This window comes from Xiphophorus couchianus, chromosome 20, assembly GCF_001444195.1.
Source record: "Xiphophorus couchianus chromosome 20, X_couchianus-1.0, whole genome shotgun sequence".
NCBI classification, from domain to species: domain Eukaryota; kingdom Metazoa; phylum Chordata; class Actinopteri; order Cyprinodontiformes; family Poeciliidae; genus Xiphophorus; species Xiphophorus couchianus.
Genome location: NC_040247.1, coordinates 3,151,295 through 3,159,618, shown reverse-complemented (window position 1 = coordinate 3,159,618; position 8,324 = coordinate 3,151,295). Strand labels below are relative to the sequence as shown.

Here is an 8,324-nt window from a genome sequence, read left to right as displayed (position 1 = left end):
ACAGACTACCCAGATGAGACGAAGCGTTTTCCTTAAGAAAATACAACATTTTTACTTTTTATGATCCTTCAGATAAAAGATGAATTTTAATTTTGCTCCAGTAAAAAGTATTTTCACCTCCAGTCTGTATGCAGCCACCAGGAAACAGAAATTATCTCGGGATTTATTTATACATTTATTTCATTGTGTGTTTATTCATTTCATAGTGGGGTTTTATTTTGTAAAGCTACTTAATGTCTCTCATGGACTTTTATTTTTTAACCCTCATTTGAATATAAAAGTTTGAAATAAAAAGACCCTGAAACTTTTAAATTAAGTTTAAATAAAAATGTAAAAAAAAAATACGTCCATGAAATACATAAAAGGAAGAAAATATGACTAATTATGTTTTTCAATTTTTTTCACTTTTGTTTTTATTTCATGGAGACGTTTATTTGACAGGCCAGTCATCCAAGACGGTCTGCTTGTTTGTCTACTAATGTTTGAGTATTTCCTAAATATTTAAACGTATTTAGTTAATTATTTTTGATTCATTCTCCATCAAACAAGCCAATGCTAACATGAGCTAGCTTAGCATAATGTTAACGGTGTTGATAGAAACTCTGAGCTGCTAATAATCTTAACTTCAGCAGAGCGTCTACAGAAACTTTAGACAGAAATAGTCAGAGGATATTATCTGTAATCATTTTATTTATAATATTAACAACATTATAGACCTCTGACAGTTAGAAGTGATTGTAGCATCTAGCTGCTTCCTCCCCGCTGCTGGTTTATTTGTGGAGATAATCACGCCGGCCGTTCATAACTCCCTCCAGAAACACGCATCGCTCCGTGGCTCCATACAAACATCTAATGAGCCGATTCAACCTGCAGACGCCCACTCAGCTGCTTCTGATTAAACCGTCACTTAAGGAGCTGCTGCAGAGAAAATGGGAGCTGCAACCTGCTGGGTCATGAAAGACAGAAACAAAGCAGCGGCGCGGGCCGCCCACACCGAGGTGGAGGAGGAAAACAGCCGACATGAAGGTCTGGCCTGCACACACACACACACACACACACAGGTCCACTCCTTCAATCAGCGGGACTTTAATCTGAGTTACAAACATGAAAACACGAACATGAAGAAAACAGTTTTACCTGAAACTTGCTCTCACATGTAAACATGAAGGTAACGTTGAGCCTGATTAGGAACGTTTTCCATGCGACCTGCTGCTGATAAAACAAACAAAAGAACAAAGATTCACATAGAACATGAAGCCGACATTCTGTCCATCAGAACCAGGTTTCTCTACAATCCACAGACTGAAGTTTCTTCGCCACAAACTGCTGAAGCTCATGATGGATGGAGAAGATCTGTGAACAGAACCGGAAGCATCTTGTTTCTCCGGCTGCATGTCGGGTTCGACTGCTGGACGGTGAGTTCCAGTTGATCTGAGACCTTTACCTTCATATGGAGGACAAAACATTCAAATTTACATGATGGAAACTAAAAAGTATAGATTATATTTCTCTCCTGTTCTCTCAGAGATAATTTCATTCTAGATGTCACAGCTCAACCAATAAATGAACAAAAACGCTGAAAATGAAAAACACTAATGCAAAACTAGAGAGAAGAGTCATTATTATAAAAATATATTTACATGTTTGATTTGCATCAGCAGATAAAAACAACCTGCAGACCTGAACTCTGATAGGAAGACGGCTGCTGGAGGTCCAGAGAAACGGGAAAGGTTCTGGACAAAAACAGAAAAGCTTCTGGACAGAAAGCCGGACAGGTTCTGGACAGAAACAGGAAAGGTTCTGGACAGAAAGCTGGACAGAAACAGAAAAGGTTCTGGACAGAAACAGAAAAGGTTCTGGACAGAAAGCTGGACAGGTTCTGGACAGAAACGAGAAAGGTTCTGGACAGAACAGAAAAGGTTCTGGACAGAAACAGAAAAGGTTCTGGACAGAAAGCTGGACAGAAACAGAAAAGGTTCTGGACAAAAACAGAAAAGGTTCTGGACAGAAACAGAAAAGGTTCTGGACAGAAAGCATCATTCAGCTGTTCAGCGCCGACAGTCGGATTCCTGGTCGCCATCGGATTTTTAAATTTGTGTTTAACCGTTTTCGTCTGTCCGGTCTGCGGCTCGTTAAATTCTTGAACTTGTTTCCGGTTCTGTAAATCGATATTGAACAGGCAGAACGGGTTTCCTGTCAGTATTGATGAGTCAGCGTTCGACAGACTGATGGCCGGCTCCGACTCGGCGTCCTGGTCCTACTGGGACGGAGACGGACCGTCACTACTGCACACACACGACCTCTGACCTCGCCTCCAGCTGGCTACTGTAGCCGCCTCGTTTCTGCCGTTGAGCGCGTCAGAGCAGCTGTCAAAGTTTTTTCACAAACTGCATATTGATTCTTTTTCATATAAATAATTTTCTCTCATGAATGAATAAACAGGAACCGTCTTCCCTTGGTAAGTTCAATATGTTCCTAGAAACCTGTGTCTGCTAACTAAACATTTAGCTAGGAAGCTAAATAACTAGTTAGCATGCTAAATATTAAGCTGCAATTTCCTGTCAGAGTTTTGTTTCATCTCCAGAAACTGGTGGTTTCTATGTTTCCAAACGTTTCTGCTCCACAGAAATGACAGGAAAACCTCTGGAGGACCGGGCTTCTGGTGAAGAGCAGAGACTTCAGAGGGCCGCAGCTGATTAGTTGGTTCAAATAAAGGCCAATTGATGGACAATGGATCAGGATTAGAGCAGAAAGAAGCCTCAGAAACGTTCTGCTCCTTTATCTGGCGTCTCTTTCATCTGGCGTGGAGAAGATTAGTCCAGCTGCTGGCGAGGAGCATCGATTAGCGTCAGCTCGCATTCCTCATGCAGCAGCGGCTGCACATGATGGAGCTGCTGCAGGAGTTGAGATTATTCCTGAACGCTGCTCTGGCAGCAGCAGATGATTCTTCACAGCTAAAATGTTTAAACAGCAGAAACTTTCATCTGAGCATTTATCACAAAACATGAGAATTAATCTGATAATAAATCAGACACTTTGACTGCTTTTCATTTTTATAATAGTTACACAGAAAGAAGACTTTATGCAAAGTTAAACGTGGAAAAATGTTGGGCTAATTTTGTTATTTTAATAATAAATGTTATAGTAAGTCTAATATATAACATTTAGACTCTTCCAAATCAAAGCTGCGCTGCTTCCTGAAGATGATTTTCTCTGATCGGTTCTGGTTTATTCTTCATGAGGAACTGGATTCACAAGCAGGAAAAGTTCAGTTTTTACCAAACTGAATCTGAGTTCTTACAGTTTCATTTACAGCTAAACTCTGACACAAACTTATTATTTATTACTATAAACTCTGGTTTCAGGTTTCTGATAGAAAAATGAGATTTATTAGAACATGTTACAGTCATCACATTATAAATGATCCCACTCAGTTTCACTACTTTAAAATTCTTATTATTTTTAATAGCCACACAGTGTTTTATAATCTAGGTGCGTTATTCTTGATTTTGATCTATTTTAATATTTTTATTTTTGTGTCATGACTCGATGTTTCGTCACTTTGAGGCTGAATTTTCTCCACTAAGGGACAAAAAATTATATTTTCATTTTATTCCGATTCAGATTATTTATGATTCTCAACCATGTTAGTAAATATTTGTTGGCTCTTCAGCTGTAAGAACATTCTGGGAATTTTCCTCTGAAATATTTTTGTTCATGTACAGCTCTGATTCTGATATATTAGGTAATTCATGAATATTTTTATGCTAAGCAGAAGATTTTAAATTCACCTGTTGGATGATTCTTGTATGTAAAACCTGAGCTGTTTTGTCCCTGTTGAGGTGCCGTAAAGCGGCTGGAAGTGTGGTAAAACCTGTCGGTCTGCTGCGGCTCATTAAGGCGAACTGAACTGATCCTGGATGTGAAACAGGTGAAACCTGGACTTGTGTCTGGTCCGTTTTCAGTGGAGCAGCTGGACGAGGAGATCCACGGCTCCCTGCAGACAGAACCAGCTTTCAGAACCCGTCCATCCTCCTTCCTTCTGCTCCACCGCCGGTATCGGCCTCTTCCTCTGCTCTTCGCTCAGCAGGTCTGAGAAAACCTCGCAGCCCAGGAAGGTTTTTTGGAAGCCCGTTAAAGGATTTCCTCCGTAGGTCCAAGTGTTCTGCAGAAGCTTCAGGAACAGGAGGCCCCCAGGGGCCCGAACCGGGACCACTGATGGACCAAACAGAACTGAAGATCTGATGACGGATCAGAAAAACATCATAAGCAGAGAGAGGAAAGGTTGAGAGATGAATTTCCATTTTAATGGATCTACCCGTTATTTATGTCTTTGTTTCAAGACTGTAAGATAAATTTGGCTCATACAGTTCAGTCTGCAGCAGGCGAGCCGATTTTAATCCTTTAACCCAAAACCAGTGGGATCTGTTCCATTCCAGATGTGAGAACAAATCGGATCTGATAGTTCTGAACATTTTATCAACTTTTTATGTCATAATTCATCAGCAGAAGAATCTAAACAGCGTCTGAAAATGATAATAATGAAGTGATGAAATCAGACCGAGTCAGTGAACGCATCACATCCCAACCCCACCAGTCCTGGTCCGACTCCACATCCAAACAGAACCGGGTCAGAAGCTGCAGCTATAGCCGTCTCAGCAACTTTACAATCCATCCAGAGACGGCGGCCATCTTTCCTGTGGCGGCCATGTTTCCTGCTGGGGGACGGCTGCATAGATGTTCTGCTTTAGGGTGAGGAAGCGTTCCCACAGACGTCTGACTGCGTCGCATTTCATTAGTTGCAGAAAAGACCAGGCAAAAAAAAAAAGGATTTCTTCCCAGCAGTTAATCTGATGCTGAAGAATCGGCCGACGCCAACTAGTGGCGCCGAGTCGGGTCAAACTTTCCTCTGATCCTCCAGATTCCCTGAATGGTGTTTAATTCATCTGAACACAATTAGATTTTTCATAACATAAAAAGATTTGCATTAATAGTTTGTTTTCATCCAGAACAGAAAATAAAAAACCGAAGCAGAAAACATCAAATTAGTTTTAAAATGTTCATTAATTGAGACCAGATTCATGTGCTTTTATTCCTGACAGACACCATAAATATTTCACACAGTTAAAATTCATGTGTTCTTCATTTATTTATGATTATGACACAACAATATGAATGTGGCTGTTTTGACTGGAAACTTTTCCTAATTTGATCAGTTCTGATCATCTCAGGCCTTCAAAACAAACTTTGCACATTTATTTTATTCCTTATGTATAAACAAAGTGAGGATGACCCGGTCCAGTCCGGTCCGGTCCGGTTCCTCTCCGTCCATCGTTTCATGAACACAGACAGGATCATGAGGCTGTTTCTTCCCTGCAGCAGGAGAATCAGGCACCTTAAAGACACAGCAGCAGCATTAAACTGTATGACGTCTATAAAGTGATGCAGCAGCGTGTTGCTCAGTTTCATCCCTTCCAACCAGATCTACAATAAACAGAACAACAGCAAACCCCCGGGACTAAACAAACAAACAAGAAACAGCAAATCAACAAAGTAGCTAATTACGAAGATCTGCGTTGCTGCTGGAGATCATTAGTGGAGGGATATTAATGCAGATTACTGTTTGCAGCTTTGAACACAGGAAGCGTGTTGCAGAGTGGCAGCGTTAATAATGCAGGCGCCGGCCTGGGAGCCAACCTCCAGGACTGCAGCGCAATTCATCTCAATATTTGATATCTGCAGAAAAAATGATGTTAAAGATGTTTATTAGATGAGAAATGAAGCAGACAGGCAGCTGATTACTGATCCGTTTAAAACCAGAGTTACATTCAGTTCTGCTCATCAGAAGCTGCAGACATTTTGTCCCGCTCTGGTTCTGGAAAATGTTTTCTGATCCGAGTGTTTCTGAACTCAGCTGTAACACATCATGTTGGCACAGGATCAAAATGGTATGATAGTGCTTTGAAATATTTACCTGCCTTCCTTCACTTCAGCCTGATCTGAAGAAATCCTCAGGGTGTCTGCGTCCTTAAAAAGTCTTAAATTCATTTTAAAATGTTGGCTGGCCTTTAATCTGCTAATCACAGGCCTTAAACTTCGTCATGGCGTCTCCTTCATCTTACTCAGACTTCATGTCCTCTGACTCCACCTGGTTGAGGCTAATGCTAACTAGCTGCTAATCCCTGCTAGCTAACTAGCTTTTTTTCTGAACTCTGAAGGTTTAGTGGATTTAAGCTCACAGCCTGACCTAGTGAATAATTTTATTTCTATAAAATTGTTACCAGGAAAACAGTCTGGAGCCACAGAAAGAGATTAAAAGGAGGAAAAGTTATTAATGTTTTCAACTAAAGTAACAATGTGGCAATATTCTATTGGGGAAGAAATTATACTCCTTCTTAGTATAATTCCAAAAGGAGTATAATTTCTTCCCCAATAGTTTCCATTCAATGTTTAAAAATATGTAAAATCTGTGGTTTTATTCCTGTCGGGTCTGAAATTTCATTCATGATGTTCTTAGGAGTCTTAAAAAGTCTGGAATCTGCAGGAATCCTGATTCTGATTCTGCCGTTTCATGGCCCGCCTGCAGACCTGCTGTCTGGCTCGGGTCAGACGGCCCGGCTCTGTTGGTCTCTTCAGACCCGGTTCTGTTGGTCTCTTCAGACCCGGCTCAGGTCCAGTTATGCTTCCTGGAGTCTCCTGAAGGATCCTGGTGGTTTCACTGTGACTCTCCCTCCATTAATCTGTTCAGCAGAAGGAGCTGAGAGCCTGACATGATTTCACGCCCTGCAGGGTTTTCTTTTCACCGAAGCTGTTTGAAATGTGAGCCTTTTGTCCTTGAACTTCTTGTTCTTTGTTTCAGCTTCGTTCTCAGACCCGATAATCCCGAACACGGCGCACAAAGAGACGGATCATTCATCCGCCAATGGCCTGGCGCTTTTAGGAGAGACCAGAGATTAGTCACTGCGCTCGCTGCAGCGCTTTGTCTTCCTCTGTTTGTGGCAAACATCAGGAAACAAACACGCCTCTTCATCAGGGATTCCAGGGAGAGGAAGACGGGATGAAAGGGAGGAGAGGAGGAACGGTGGAGCAGGTGGAGGAGGGGAAGGATAAACCGATGAGGAGGAAAAGAACAGAGAGGACAGATGGCTGGGAGGAGAAGGTGAGGAATGAGGAGAAGGAAGCATGACAAAAGGAAGAACGCCGAGGATGGAGGAGAAGTTGGAGCGAAGGATGGATGGGAGGAAAGAACAGATGGTGGAAAAGAGACGGAGAGAGAGAGGAAGGAGGGATGATAAAAGGAGCAGGAAGATTGGAGGGGCAACAGGAAGTGAGATTTTTAGGAAGATAAAGAGAAAATGGAGACATAAAGAGAACAGATGGTGAAGGACGCAGAGTACAAACAGACCCGGTTCTGTTTGGACCGCAGGTTCTGTCAGAACATCAGAACAATAACCTGGACCTGGAAAAACCTAACATAAAACTGAAAGTCACTTTGTGAAGAACTTTGATTCTGCTGCTGATTGAAGAGCAGCAGGAAGCAGGAGAGAAGACAGGGGGCGCTCTAACGGAGTCGGAGAAGTTTCAGGAAGTTAATGAAAGCTGCTGAGATCAGAGCAGCTTTGGACTCGGATCAAGACTCACCCGATTCCCCAAGAGAGGATTTTCCAGGAACAGAAACTTTATTTCATCAGCAGGGAAATTCAAAATGCTTAAAAAGAAAATAAAACAAAAAGCAAAACATGAAAATAATGACAAGTTGGAAAACAGATGAATCAAAATGAATATGAATCAGCTCCAACCAGCTGGTTTTCAGCCTGGATTTAAAGGAGCTCAGTGTTTCCACTGTTTGTCAGTTTTCTGGAACTTCATTCCAGATTTGTGGAGCATAGATGCTGAATCCAGAACCAGGAGACCTGAGAGGTCTGAAGGTTGTGAAGAAGAACCTGCAGATAGAGACACCGGGTGGTGTAGAACCGGGTGGTGTCTCTATCCTCCTGGTTCTAGTCAGAACTCCAGCTGCAGCGTTCTGGACCGTTGGGTTGTCAATCAGACCTGTGAAGACGCTGCTGCAGGAATCAAAGCCACTAAAGAGAAACTAAAGCCTGGATGAGTTTCTCTGATCTGAGACTTTAGTCCAGGGGTGGGCAATCCTGGTCCTCGAGGGCCGGTGTCCTGCAAATCTTAGATGTCTCCCTGGTCCAACACACTTGAATCCAATAACTGAATCACCTCCTAAGTGCAGTAAAGTTCTCCAGAGTCCTGCTAATGACCTCATTATTTGACTCAGGTGTGCTGAAGTAGAGATGCATCTAAAAGTTGCAGGA

At 42.1% G+C, this 8,324-nt stretch overlaps 1 long non-coding RNA gene across 1 annotated transcript; it reads left to right on the top strand.

Annotated features, from left to right (window-relative positions):
• The first annotated feature begins 386 nt into the window (after positions 1-386).
• On the top strand, positions 387-8,016 carry LOC114134982 (uncharacterized). The gene is made up of 3 exons (XR_003593500.1): positions 387-1,026; positions 1,302-1,415; positions 2,627-8,016. It is a non-coding gene; the product is annotated as an uncharacterized LOC114134982 (long non-coding RNA).
• Positions 8,017-8,324: the final 308 nt, after the last annotated feature.